The 14893-nt window shown below is 39.2% G+C and overlaps 1 long non-coding RNA gene across 1 annotated transcript in view; it reads left to right on the top strand.

Annotated features, from left to right (window-relative positions):
• The window catches only part of LOC116761261, a 110036-nt gene extending 95748 nt beyond the window's left edge, over positions 1-14288 (top strand). The window contains exons 6-7 of the long non-coding RNA XR_004351929.1: positions 12738-12804; positions 14218-14288. This is a non-coding gene — a long non-coding RNA (uncharacterized LOC116761261). The remainder of the gene's footprint in view (positions 1-12737; positions 12805-14217) is intronic.
• Positions 14289-14893: the final 605 nt, after the last annotated feature.

The raw sequence follows: 14893 nt of genomic DNA, 5'->3' as shown, positions 1-14893 counted from the left end.
TATTTACATTATGAATTCGCCTGGCAAACCTTGTTTTCATATGCAATGCAGAGGTGAGGTTCACATCAGCCTCTGTGAAAACAAATGGATGGCACTGAATGCACGAGGTTGTACTTTAAATGGAAAGACGCTAACAGCATTTGGCCTCCCATTTTTGGCCATATTTGGTTTCACATGCTGCACATTATAGAAAATGTGTAATTTAATTTGTCCATTTCTTTTTGTTTGGCCATAAATACTCTGATCTTTGATTACTCAAAAAACAGAATTGTTCCCCCTCAGATTATGGGAGAAAAGGAAAAAAATTATTGCAGGTAAAAGGACCCTAAGAAAACCACCACATTATCAAAAATAGTTTTCTTTGGATTGTGGGGTTGTGGGTTATTTATTGTTATATTTTTTTGTATGTCCAAGCGCTCTATAATTAGCATGCCGTGTGTAGAACCAAACTAAAATGGACAGGGTAAAATGTAGATGGTCAATGCAGCCACATAAGGGAAATTTAACCTAAGCTTACAGGAATGTACAGCTCTTCTCAGAAATCAGCAGAGGACACCAGCCAGTTCCCAAATGCCATATCTGTGCGTGCCATCTCTGGTCTTTTCTGTTCCCCTGACTCAGCTACCCTGACCCAAATAAAGAAGGAGACCACTAGGTAACCAACAAGCTGAAAAAGCCAAATAACTTCCATATTTATCCCATAAAAATCCCTTAGTCTGTGAGCAACTCAGAACTGCTCCCGTAGCCTTGAGTTTCTCGGCTTGCAGGTTGAAAACCTTACAATAAACTCATCTGCTTTGGTTTGTTCGTTATGCAGAGTTTGGTTTTTGGTTGACACTTGCTTCTTCAAAAACTTGAAATAAAATTATTAAAGACCTTAAGACAGTAGCCTAGAATCTGAGCAGTACTTTCAAGAACATGAATACTTACCGAACAAACACTTTTGTAAGCAATTTGGTGTGGTCCATGTTTAATTTCAATCTCTTTATTATGCTGGCTGCATTTAGCCCTGAATCAGAGTGCCTAGTGACCAGAAACCTATCAGGAGACCAAACAGTAAGAGTGAGCGGAGACCAGTGAGGCAGACAGGGTTGTAGAGAACTAACAGTGGGTCTAGAAACTCTGAGTTAGACGGCAGTGGAAAGAGAAGTGGAAGCAGAGAGGAGATGAATCATCATAATGTCCGGGCGTTGCAGAGCCACAGACAAGATAACAGGATTGAAAGAGCTGCTTCTTATCAGAACAGCTTTTCAGTGCTCACTGAGGCCTTGTTCCTCAGCTCTGTGGCTTATGAGATTATTTTGTTCTTTCTCTGTTTTTTTATGTTCTTACCATACAAACCATCAGCTGAGACAACCTAAAGATGTTATCTGCTCCTTGCAACTTGGAAGAAGCTAACTGGCATAGACAAATATTTAGATTGTATCCAATAAAAAAAACAAACAACTCTGTGATAAACAGCCTAGAAGATAAATTTTTGTGTTTAAAGTTATTTCCTAAGGGTTGAGCCCTAGAATAGAAACTGACAGGTCAAAGGGTAAAGAACTTTTTGAATACTGCCAAACGACTTTTCATAAATTGCTTTAATTACTATGACGTTTATTACTTTTATATGATTTTTATATCTTTTCATGTATGCATTTTCTGTTTCTACTCTATGTCTGTATGGCAGACACTCTATTTTGGCAGATCCAAACTTCATTTGCATCCTCCCTTACTTGACTCTACTATGGATGGGGCAAAAGCTAAATTTTGACTTCGCTCTCCCTTGTTGATGTGAGAAATAAGTCTTCTAGTGCATTCTCCAAATTCCGCCTTCTTCCTTCTCGAACTACTGGGAGATACAGTAGTCATTTTGAAAACAAAAATATAAAATCTACATGCTAAGAATGTCTGAGCCAAAGGCTTATGCCTTGGACATTGGTGATGTTTGGAGCCAATGTATCAGCCTTGCACCGATTTCCATGGGACATCTTTTTTACCTGAATAAAACAGTTCTTTTACTTGTTAAGCTATTTTGGTAGGTTTTTCTGTTTCTCGTAGCTAAATACAATTTTGACTATTATACTCATTTTTTATGACTTCTTCATATTGCAGATATAGATCATGTTTGCTGCAAATATTTTCCCAGTTAGTTGTTTGTCCTTTAGTTTGTTCATGATGTTTTTCAATGTACATATGGTTTTATGTTTATGATTAAATGTACCATTTTTCTGTGATTTAGTCAAAAGATTGAGAAATGAAGTTAACAATTTTGAAAGTTATTGAAGAAGGTATAAACAAAACAAACATAGTAAAACAGAAAACAATGAAGAATAAAAATAAAACATATTTAGCATAGTATCTCAACATGTATATTAATAGTAATGAAAATGGGTTCAACTTCTTAAACTTCCCTATTAAAAGACAGTTGTTTTCAAACTGGTTAAACACACGTGCACCCATGCACACACACCCATATACACGCAATCATGCTGTTTATAAAACGTACTCAAACCAAAAGGGCTAAAAAACTTGAAAGCAAAAAGGTAGGCAAAGAACTACCAAGAAATAAAAAGAAAACAAGGGTTAATCCTGGGCAAAATATAACCTAAAGCAAAAAACAGTAAGTAGGTTCAAAACCACTAGTTTATTGATAAATGTGCACCTTTATCATATGATTAAGTAGTGTTTATGAGTAAAATCACATGATATGAGTCATGTGATTTTACTCATAAACACTATATAGTCATATATAGAACAAAACACAATAGAAACATGAGGAAAATTACAGAAACACAAATGTACTGGGACATTTAACATATGTCACTGTCTGACAGGTAAAATAAGCAATACATGAATATGAAGAGAGCTGAGTAGTATAATTAGCATGTTTGATTTAATCAACACTTACAAAATGATGTATGCTCCAAAACAATATGCCTTCTTTTTTAGTGTGCCTGAAGTATTTATAATCATTTAGTATTTTGCCAGAAGATAAGTTGAAGAAATTATACATTGAACAGATCATAACATGATCTCTCAGCATAAAGCAAGAGAAACTAATTTTAAACTTTAAGTTTAAAAGTTCTGTAGCATATCTTTTGAGTGAAAGAAGAAATTCACGGCAGGTATAGATCACATTTTGTTTATCCATTTATCAGTTGATGGACATTTGGGTTATTTCCAGCCTTTGGCTTGAAAACATCATGTGTAATGCTGCTATGAGCATTTGTGCTCAAGGTTTTGTATGAACATGTATTTTCAGTTCTCTTGGGTACATATCCAGGATTGGAATTGCTGGGTCATATGGTAACTGTATTTAATTTTTCAAGGAACAGCCAAACAGTTTTCCAAAGCAACTGCACCATTTTTCATTCCAACCAGCAAATGTATGAGGGTTCCAACTTCTCTACATCCTCCCTAGCACTTGTTATTAGCCATTTTTTTGATTATACAGCTATCCTGGGGGTATGAAGTGATATCTCATTGTGTTTTTGATTTTCATTTCCTTAATGACTAATCATGTCGAGCTCTTTTCATGTACTTATTGGTGACGTATACATCTTTGGAGAAATGTCTATTCCAATTCTTTGCCCATTTTTACTGGGGTTTTTTGCCATTTTATTATTGAGTTTTGAGGTTTTCATATATTCTGGATACAAGTCTCTTATCATGTTTGCAAATATTTTTCCCCATAATGTGGGGTTTTTTTTCACTTTCTTGATAGTGTCCTCTGAAATAGAAAACGGTTTTTGAAATTTATTTTATTGAAGTATAATTGATTTACAATGTTGTGTTATTTTCTACTATACAGAGAAATGATTTAGTTATACATATGCACTCTTTTTCATATTCTTTTCCATTATGGTTTATCACAGGATATTGAATATAGTTCCCTGTGCTATACAGTAGGATCTTGTTGTTTAGCCATTCTTTTTATTTGTATGTATATATTTATTTATTTGGTTGCATCGTGTCTTAGTTGTGGCACATGGGCTCCTTATTTGGGGCACGCAAACTCTTAGCTGCAGCATGCATGTGGGATCTAGTTCCCGGACCAGGGATTGAACCTGGGCCCCCACACAGTCTTAACCACTGCGCCACCAGGGAAGTCCCAATATCCATTCTATACATAATAGTTTACATCTACTGATCCAAAACTCCCAATCCATCCCTCCCCCAGCCCACTCCCTCTTGGCAACCACGAGTCTGTTCTCTATGTTTGTGAGTCTGTTTCTGTTTCATAGATAAGTTAATTTCTGTCATATTTTAGATTCCACATATAAGTGATATCATATGGTATTTGTCTTTCTCTTTCTGACTTACTTCACTTAGTATGATAATCGCTAGGTCCATCCATGCTGCTGCAAATGGCACTATTTCATTCTTTTTTAATGGCTGAGTAATATTCCATTGCATATATGTACCACATCTTTATCCATTCATCTGTTGATGGACATTTAGGTTGTTTCCATGTCTTGGCTATTGTAAATAGTGCTGCTATGAACATTGGGGTGCATGTATCTTTTCAAATTGTGATTTTCTTCAGATATATGCCCAGGAGTAGGATTGCAGGATCATATGGCAACTGTATTTTTAGTTTTTTTAAGGAACCTCCATACTGTTCTCCATAGTGGCTGCACCAATTTACATTCACACCAACAGTGTAGGAGGGTTCCCTTTTCTCCACACCCTCTCCAGCATTTATTATTTGTAGACTTTTTAATGATGGCCATTCTGACTGGTGTGAGATGGTACCTCACTGTAGTTTTGATTTGCATTTCTCTAATAATTAGTGATGTTGAACATCTTTTCATGTGCTTGTTGGCCATCAGTATGTCCAGAAAAGTTTTTATTTTTAAATAAGTTCAATTTTTTTGTTATTGTTGTCACTGGTGCTTTTGGTGTCATATCTAAGAAGGCTTTGCATGACGAAGGTCACAAATATTTACCACTATGTTTTCTCCTGAGGGTTTTATAGTTTTAGTTCTTAAACTTGTGCTTATGATCCATTTTGAGTTAATTTTGATATATGGTGTGAGGAGAGTCCAACTTCATTCTTTTGCAGGTAGATATCCCAACATTTAAAAAAAAAAAATATTCTTTTCCTATTGGATGATTTGGACCCCTTTGTCAAAAATCAATTGACCAAAACATGTAAGAGTTTATTTCTAGACTCTCAGTTCTGGTATGTGTATATCCTTGAGCCAGTAACATACTGTCTTGATTACTGTTGCTCTTTATTTTTTTTTTTGGAAACTGATATGTGTGAATCCTCTGAATTTGTTCCTCTTTCAAGAAGGTTTTCGTTATTCTGGGTCCCTCGAATTTCCATATGAATTTTAAGAGCAGCTTGGACATATTACCAATCTGCCATCTTACCAATATTAAGTCTTCCAATCCATGAGCCTAATAATTTTTTCATTTACTGAAGTCTTTTTAAATTTCTTTCATTCATGTCTTGTGGTTTTCAGTGTACAAATCTTGTACTATTTTTGTTAAGTTGATTCCTAAGTATGTTATTCTACTTGACACTGTTGTAAATGGAATTGTTTCTCTTTCTTATGGCTGAGTAATATTCTATGAGATAGACAGATATATATATTTACCACAACTTCTTTATCCATACGTCAGTCAATGGACACTTAGGTTGTTTCCATATCTTGGCTATTGTGAATAATGGTGAAATGAACATGGGAATGCAGATATCTCTGAGATTTTGTTTTCATTTTCTTTGAATATAAACACAGAAGTGGAATTGCTGGATCACATGGTAGTTCTATTTTTAACTTTTTGAGGAATCTCCATACTGTTTCCACATGAGGTGATATCTCATTGTGGTTTTGATTTGCATTTGGTGGGGTCTTTATATGTCCCATAAAGTGGAAAATGACCAAGGATGTCCCAGAAGAATTGTACAAAATAGGCATTAGGACATTGTCCTATTCTTGCTCTGTTTCTTGCAAATCTCTGCTTTTATTTTAAATAATAAGTATGGCCTTTCATCTCATCAAAGTAGTAAGATTTTGGGTTCAGTCTTTGGGATAGAATTAGATAGGAAAGTCCTCTTGACTTGCTTTGGTTTTATGTTAGGAAATGTCAAATATCGCTACCATAATCCATTCTCAAGCCCATGACATTGTTAACATAGCATGACACGCTGTCCCGCTGGATTCTCCTTCAGTCTTAGAATCTTCGATGGTGTAGAACTTCAAGAAGCCACTACCAATTGATAAGAGTTGGAGAATAAAGGGAAACCTATCTGCCACCTCTGTTGTGAGAGCTATTCAAGTCAACCTAGTTTAGGTGAAGGATATTCTTCTCAAGACTCAGACTAGCTCACCACAGTTCTGAACTAGTGTGGGAAGCTGACGTCACAGCCTTTGTTACTTGCTTTACTTGGCCCTCAAGGCACGTTTTCTTAGGCTGGGAAGTGATTGGTGCAAGGGTGCATTTCAGTTTTGTGGGAGATTTGAAAATTTACAATCTTAATTCTCGACATCCTCCAATAGAGAGAAAAAAATAAATGAACAAAAGGAAAGAAGGCAAAAAGCAGAGTAAAGACCAAAGGAACAGTCAATAAATTAAGAAAGAATAAAAGAGCTAATGTATGACTCTTTGAAATCTGTGGCTAGTTCTTTTAAGACTAAGAATTTAGATGAATTTCTGGCAAACTTAATTATAAAATTGAGAAAACACCAATATAAAATATTAGGAATGAGAAAAAGGTACAACCGAGATATGGACATTTTAGCATTATAAATCAATTCCATAAATTTAATATTTTGAAAGTATGATTAAAGTAGATGATTATCAAGGACAATACCAATGACTAAAATCAACTTATGAATGAACTGAAAGATCAAAATAAATCAGTAGCATTTAAAAACTGAATGGTCATCAATATTCTACACCCAAACAAACCCAATACCAAACAGTTTTATGAGCAGGTGCTATCAAACATTAGGAATGTATGGATAATTCAGCACTTGAAAATGTTCAAATATAATCGATCACTTCTACAAATCAAAGGAGAAATTTTATGTAATCATTGTTATAGGTGATGAAAATTCATTTGATAACATTTAACATATATTGCTGATAAGCAATTTTCCCGAGTTTTTATCTTGAAGGTTTTCAAATCTTGAGAACTTTAAAGAACAGTACAATGCATATCCACATATCTTTTACCTAAATTCATATATTGTAATATTTTGCTACATTTGTACATGATCTACATATAATAAATCTAAAAATGAAGTAAAGATAAATGAAGATAGATATAGATATATACATTTTTATTTGCTGAATCATTTGAAATTACCTCAGACATTGTGACACTTTGCCTTTAAATACTTAAGCATATATTTCCTGAGAATAAGGACTTCTCCGGGAAAACCAATAAGAAAAATTAATAATTTCATAAAATTGTTATATTCAAATTTCCCCAAACTCCATTTATAGGTATTATTACTTTTTTATCTGCCTGATTATGAGTAAATCAAGAGTCAAGTATCCTATTTGATTATTTTTTAAGTGTCTCCTGATAAACTCTTTCAACAAAAATTAAAGCCTGTTTTCTTAATTTGATTCAACAATTGCTATCTCAAACCAATAGCCAACATCATACAGACGGGTTAAGATTTTAAGAATAAACAATCCATCCATAAATACTAGAGGAACTATGGAGAATATTTACAGAAAACCACAAAACCCTGGGGTGGGGAAGGATTTTCTAATTATGGCAACAATAGTTCAAAAAGAAAAACACTGAAATATTTGACTAAATACAAGCAAAAATACTTATTGGGCTAAAAAGGTCATAAACAATGATGTCATTGGATATCATTCTTAATATTAGTACTAGTATACGTTTTTATATTTTCTCCCATTTTTAGTTTTTTAGTGGGAAATTGGTTGAATAGCGTTTTGCCATCTGGTTATAGCCCATTTTTAAAAACTAAAAGACATAATTATTTTATAATTTTATTTTTATCTAAGTTATACATGCCCAGAGGTACCCAGTGACACCAATTCTCACACCGTACTCTCTCCTTGGCATAATGTAATTTGTTCCTGAATTTAGGGACTTCTCTACCTTTCACAAGCATAATGTCAGATGCTCTGACTTTCAGAAATCTCTAGGATGTCCTTTCCAAGAACAGTGTAGGAATTTGTTCTCACCAGAGCTAGGAAAACAATGATACTAAATATCAACAACAAAGCTGAATACAGAATGCCGAGGAGTTTAGAGAATCCAGTTAAAATCACTTTACATACGACGAAAACGTGGTGCTGCCCCGGTTCTTCCTTACTCTTTTCATGGATTATATTGAAATCCTACATTCTACTGTCACCTACCTAAACGAAATTATAAATCATGAGAGAAAGAGTCATTGAAAAAGGGTCATGCACATTTCTGGTTTTGATTTATTTTAGAATGTATTAATATTTAGACCTGCTAGAATTTGAAGTAGTTTTAAATTGCTCTAATGTACAAAATTCTAAGCCTTCACCACCATTTTGTCTTGAAGGAAAAGGTCACAGAGCACTTTGAAAAACACACTGTGCTCTCTATTACCTCAGCCAAATGTGAACTGTGGCCAGTAATTCCGCCAGCATCTTTCCACCTATACATCTCCGGTCTTCTTCCCAGGCTGACTTCCTCCCTTGGCAAATTTACCTTGTCTGGAGTCACAGCTTCTGGGAGCAGCTCTGCTTTTGGTCGGCTATGCCTGTCTCAAACTTTTATGGCCTCACTTTTCTTCCACTGTACAAATACTAGATCAACTAACATCTGCTCCAGCCATAAAGATTAACTCCTCTTCATTTATATTACCTTATAATCTGCAAAGTACTGAAATATTTAGTGATGGTTTTCCTGCTACCATAATAGTTGGGTGTATCTATCTTTCTCCCCGACCACCAGTTGATTCCCATGCATTCTTTATCAGCTTCAAGTTTTCCTGGAACATTATGAGGAAACTATGACGCCTAATTTCTCAACACCAGCACTACTGACATTTAGGGCTGAGTCATTCTTTGTGGTGGAGGACTGTCCTGTTCACTGTAGTATCACTGGCCTCTACCCACCAGATGCCAGTAGCATTCACCCTACTACACCCCCTACCACCAGTTGTGACAACCAAAAATGTCTCCAAGTATTGCCAAATGTCCCTGGAGAGTGGGGGACAAAATTATCCCCAAGTGAAAACCACTGTTGTAAAGGAAACCTGACTGTTGTAATATATATATAAAGGTGCCTTATAAGCCGTGCAGTTGAGGAATTATTCTATTTTTTTAATGCTGTGTTTTTGCCAGTGTGTTGTAGAAGAATATGAGGGTAGAGTGCTTGCAAAGCATAAGAAGGTGGTATTTAAAGGGCATTGTAATAGTTCATTGTCTGCATGGAAGCTGCCATATGAGAAAAACAGAGAGCCTGTAAGGATGTCTCAAAAGAGGTTGTGAGGGCTTCCCTGGTGGCGCAGTGGTTGAGAGTCCGCCTGCCGATGCAGGGGACACGGGTTCGTGCCCCGGTCTGGGAGGATCCCACATGCCGCGGAGCGGCTGGGCCCGTGAGCCATGGCCGCTGAGCCTGCGCGTCCGGAGCCTGTCCTCCGCAACGGGAGAGGCCACAACAGTGAGAGGCCCGCGTAACGCATAAAAAAAAAAAAAAAAAAAAAAAGAGGTTGTGACCCACAATACAGATCATCCCTGATATAAAAAAGGATCCTATGGACTTCCTTGGTGGTTCAGCAGTTAAGACTCCGTGCTTCCACTGCAGGGGGCGAGGGCTCGATCCCTGGTCAGGGAACTAAGATCCCGCATGCCACGGCCAATAAAAATTAAAAAATTTTTAAAAAGGGATCCCATACTTAATTTTGATAGAAATTGACTCAGTGTCTCCACCTACCTTAAAATTGACCAACGCGGGTTTCCTTGGTGGCACAGTGGTTGAGAGTCCGCCTGCCGATGCAGGGGACATGGGTTCGTGCCCCGGTCCGGGAAGATCCCACATGCTGTGGAGCGGCTGGGCCCGTGAGCCATGGATGCTGAGCCTGCGCGTCCGGAGCCTGTGCTCCACAACGGGGGAGGCCGCAGAGGTGAGAGGCCCGCGTACCGCAAACAAAAAAAAAAAAAAAGAAAAGAAAAAAAATTGACCAACGGTTTATAAGGACACAGAAAGCATAATATAGGAAAATATTTACCATTAAGTCTGGTCAGAAAATGTATGATCAGTCAAAGAGTCCACTTATTTGAGTGTCCATGAAGAGCAATATGGTTTATCCATTATTTTTTATAGGGTTCTTAAAAAGTAAAATGTTCAGGTGGATAAAATTTCAAACCGTCTTCTGTCTCACCTTAGATTTGATGAAACAGAGTATTACATTGACATCCATGGTTAGATAACCCTGGAGGGTACATCAATCTTTTATCCAGGGGTTGGTACGTCTTCTAAAGGGGTGAGGGAAAGGAGCCAGGCCCTGGATCCAATGAAACTGCCAACCTCCAGGTCTGATGGAGATGGTTCAGGCACACGCTGTAGGGGGGCTGATGTGTCTGATTAGCTTTCGTGGGACTGACTTCACCCTTTACTTATGTTTCTACATACTTTCCTTCCTGCCCAAGTGAAACAGGCAGTGTAATTGAGTGAAAAGAATCTGGATTTTAGAGATAGAAAGGCTGAGTTAAAGTTCTGGGTTTGACAATTTCTACGTGGTGTTGGGCAAGTTACCTCTGCACTTTAGTGCCTTCTTCCGTAAAACAGAGTGAGAACCTACTGTATAGCACAGGGAGCCCTACTCAGTGCTCTGTGGTGACCTAAATGGGAAGGAAGTCCAAAAAAGAGGGGATATATGTATACGTATAGCTGATTCACTTTGCTGTACAGTAGAAACTAATACAACATTGTAAATCAACTATAGTCCAATAGCAATTAATTAAAAAAACAGATTTAATAAGAATTGAGGCACAGCCCGGTCACACTGCGTGTGGGATGCCCCACAGCCTTCCTGACAGCCGGGAAGCCTTTGTTGGACCCGTTTGCTGCTCCCTCTGAGTTCTTACTGTCCAGTCTGCATTTCACCTTCTGGACTTTGTGTTGTCCCCTGGAGACAATTTGTCACTCTGATACACAGCACCCCGAACCCCTCTCCTCCAAAACACCGCTGACTAAAGCCGTGTGTGAGTGCCCCACGAAGTCCTGTGAGGCAGAAGAGGAGCTCACACGGCAGGGCACAGCATGACAACCAGGACGATGAGCTCCGTGCTGGGGCTCTGTGCAGTGTGACTACGGGAAGTGGCGGGTGTGGACTCTGAGCCAGGCGGTCCAGGTTCAGACTCTCGTTCCATCACTCACCAGCTCTGACCTTGGTGTCGGGAGAGGCGGTTGGCCGTGTCCTTGCTGGGTGCGCCAAGCCACAGCATCTCACCATCCTGACCTTGAGCCGTTCCGCAGCCAGTCACATAGAGGTCAAGTTGGTCAAGGTGCCCACGGTGTAGCTACTTTATCACTCACTCCGCGGGGAGAGGGGCTGGTCTGTCTGCTGCTTGCTATAAAATGTGCTGAGACTCTGACCCTCAGTTCCTCACAGGCTGCACAGCCCACGGTGTGCATAGCTGACGCCCCTGCGGGACTTAGGGGAGGGGAACCCAAGTGGCTGTGTCCTTGTACCTGCTGTGCTGTGTTTAGTGGACCATCTTGCTTGCCCCCTTCAGTCTCACTGTCTACTTTCCCACCAGTCAAGTGACGGTGAGTCCACCGGGCTGTGGCTTAGGCTTATCCTTTGCAGCCTTGCTACTCTTTGCCATTCTCTGTGACGTTGGGGCTTTTCGCTGACACCTGGTTAAGTTGGCTTAACTTCCCTGTGCCTCAGGTTTTACATTCAAAAATGGGGAAGATAATAATAATAGTACTTAACTCTTGACTAAACAGCAAGGTCCTACTGTACAGCACAGGGAACCATATATATAAGAAAAAAAACCAGTACGTAACTCTTAGTGTTGTAAGGAATGAGTCAGCTAATATAAGTTAAACATTTATTTATTTTTTTAATAAATTTATTTCATCTTTGGCTGCGTTGGGTCTTCACTGCTGCGTGCGGGCTTTCTCTAGCTGCGGCGAGTGGGGGCTACTCTTCATTGTGGTGCGCGGGCTTCTCATTGCGGTGGCTTCTCTTGTTGCAGAGCACGGGCTCTAGGCACGCAGGCTTCAGCAGCTGTGGCGTGCAGGCTTCAGTAGTTGTGGCACATGGGCTTAGTTGCTCCGTGGCATGTGGTATCTTCCCAGATCAGGGCTTGAACCCGAGTCCCCTGCGTTGGCAGGCAGATTCTTAACCACTGTGCCACCAGAGAAGTCCCAAGTTAAACATTTAGAACAGGGCCTAGCACGTAATTATGCCCAGACTAATGCCATGATGCTGAGTTTGATTTTCTCCTCTCTGTTCCCAACTTCTTGGATTGCCTTCTAAAACTCAGAATTCTGCCTTTCTTTTGCAATGAAATTTGCTAGTCCTTGTCCCACTGCTAGTTAATTGGGGCCATGCCTTGTGGGCTTACTTTTTTTTATTTTTAATATTTTAAGTTTATTGGAGTATAGTTGATTTACAATGTTGTGTTAGTTTCAGGTGTACAGCAAATCTGTGGGCTCACTTTTCCCAACCAAAATGCTTAATAAAGACAGTTCTCTTCCCTAATCAGAATTTTTTCCAAAGCTCTTAAATTAAAGATTGTTTGTTCTCTCTCTGTTACAACAGAGGTGGTATTCAAATCATGTGACAGCCACTCATGCAAGGGCACTGACTCATCAGAGCTCTCTAGAAGGTAAGTAATACAGCAGAAGATCAAGCTTAGCTGTAGAGATCTATGTATGTTTTTTAATATAAAAATTTTAAATATTTTTCCCTTTCCTGCTTCTAAGAGGCTGATTGGCTAGCTAGGGAAACTTGTTGACCTAATTTGAGAGGAGGGGTATAGACAGAGAATTAAAGAAGCTTTGAGAAGAAGTGAGTCTATCTACATAGAATAGGAGCTATGTGCAGGGCTGGGGGTTGGTGCTGAAGATCCTGGAAGCAAAAGGAGGCAGATGAGAAGGAGAAGGAGGTCTGCAGGGGAAAGGGAGGAGACTAGAGTTCCTGGAAGGAAGGGGCCAAGATATTCCAGCTGCTCACAAGATGAATGAAACTTGGGGAACAGGCGGTGCCTAAAGAGGATTTTTTAAAGTTTTGACGTGTGTTGTGTATGCATTTCTCCGGTTCTTGTCTCTGAGAAACATTTAAATAGAAACACTATTTTTTAATATAAATTTTTTTTTTAATATTTATTTTTGTCTGCGTTGGGTCTTCGTTGCTGCACGCGGGCTTTCTCTAGTTGCAGCAAGTGGGGGCTGTAGGTGCGTGGGCTTCAGTAGTTGTGGCTCGCGGGCTCTAGAGCACAGGCTCAGTAGTTGTGGCGCACAGGCTTAGTTGCTCCAGGGCATGTGGGATCTTTCAGGGCCAGGGCTCGAACCCGTGTCCCCTGTATTGGCAGGCGGATTCTTAACCACTGCACCACCAGGGAAGTCCCAGAAGCACTATTTTTTTTTTTTTTTTTTTTTTTTTTTTATGCGTTACGCGGGCCTCTCACTGCTGTGGCCTCTCCCGTCGCGGAGGACAGGCTCCGGACGCGCAGGCCCAGCGGCCATGGCTCACGGGCCCAGCCGCTCCGCGGCACGTGGGATCCTCCCAGACCGGGGCACGAACCCGTGTCCCCTGCATCGGCAGGCGGACTCTCAACCACTGCGCCACCAGGGAAGCCCCCAGAAGCACTATTTTTGAAAGGCATTTCGGAGTGAAATTTGTATTTCTTTTGAATGTGACCCCAGGCTGAGGATGGCCTTAATGAGAGAGCCAATTAATGTCCATGTGTCTATTTATACATAATATTTATAAGTATAAACATAAATATAATTACTTGAAAGATGTTTATACATTATATAATACTTAAAACTCACACATACACACATAATATACAATATCTGGAGATGCATTGATCATATATCATTTGAGACATGACATGTATTACGCGTCATATTACGTTTATTAAATACACACGTGTGCATGTGTCTGTATGAAAGCATCACACGTAAGTTAGGTCAAACACATGTACAACCTCTCCTTGCTTGCTAAGGCTAGCAGTGAAAGAGAAAAAAATGACTCTGGAGGTATATTAAGAAGGTTGTTTTTTTTTTTTTTTAAGAGCTCCTGGAATCAGGTTTGTGGATGTGTGTGGCTCTCTGAGGCTTATTTGATGACAAAGAGGAAAGGCAGATCTCTTCCATAAAGGTATGAAAACATAGCACCTCTACAGGCAAAGAAGGTGAGGGGGTGACGGAAGATACTAAATAATGGGGAAGAGCCAGTAACTCTGGCTGGCAAAAGTAAACAGGCTTTACTTTTGCCAGTAACTGGACACTATCTATTTGTATTGGTTTTGTTAGCCCTGCACCACCCTGGGTGCAAAGTTCATCTGCTCACTGGTATCCACTTAGACTAAATATTTTTCCTATAGCTTAGTGGAATTAGCCTGGAGATTTGGTCAGAGTCAGAGAATATGTCACATTTTTGCAGAGTACATCATCTCGCCATCCTTCTTAGCTTCTGTCTCCTTCAATCTCCTCTTCACATTAACCTCCCTGCTCCTTCACTGGTACAAATTCCTCCCTTTGTCTTATGTGTACTAGCTTGGACAACGATTTGTGTTATAACATGGCCCTACCCCAGGGCAATTCAAGCATTTTCTTCCAATCAAATCCCTCCCCTGAAATGGAATTCTTATGAATTAAAGCTGTCTCATCACCTCACATAATTAACTGGGCAATGAATATATTTGATCTTGTAGTGGAATAATATTTGATACTTAACTACGTGGCTTT

This window comes from Phocoena sinus, chromosome 10 (genome assembly GCF_008692025.1).
Source record: "Phocoena sinus isolate mPhoSin1 chromosome 10, mPhoSin1.pri, whole genome shotgun sequence".
Lineage (NCBI taxonomy): Eukaryota > Metazoa > Chordata > Mammalia > Artiodactyla > Phocoenidae > Phocoena > Phocoena sinus.
Note: the sequence above shows the minus strand (reverse complement) of the source record. Positions and strands in the feature narration are given on the sequence as shown.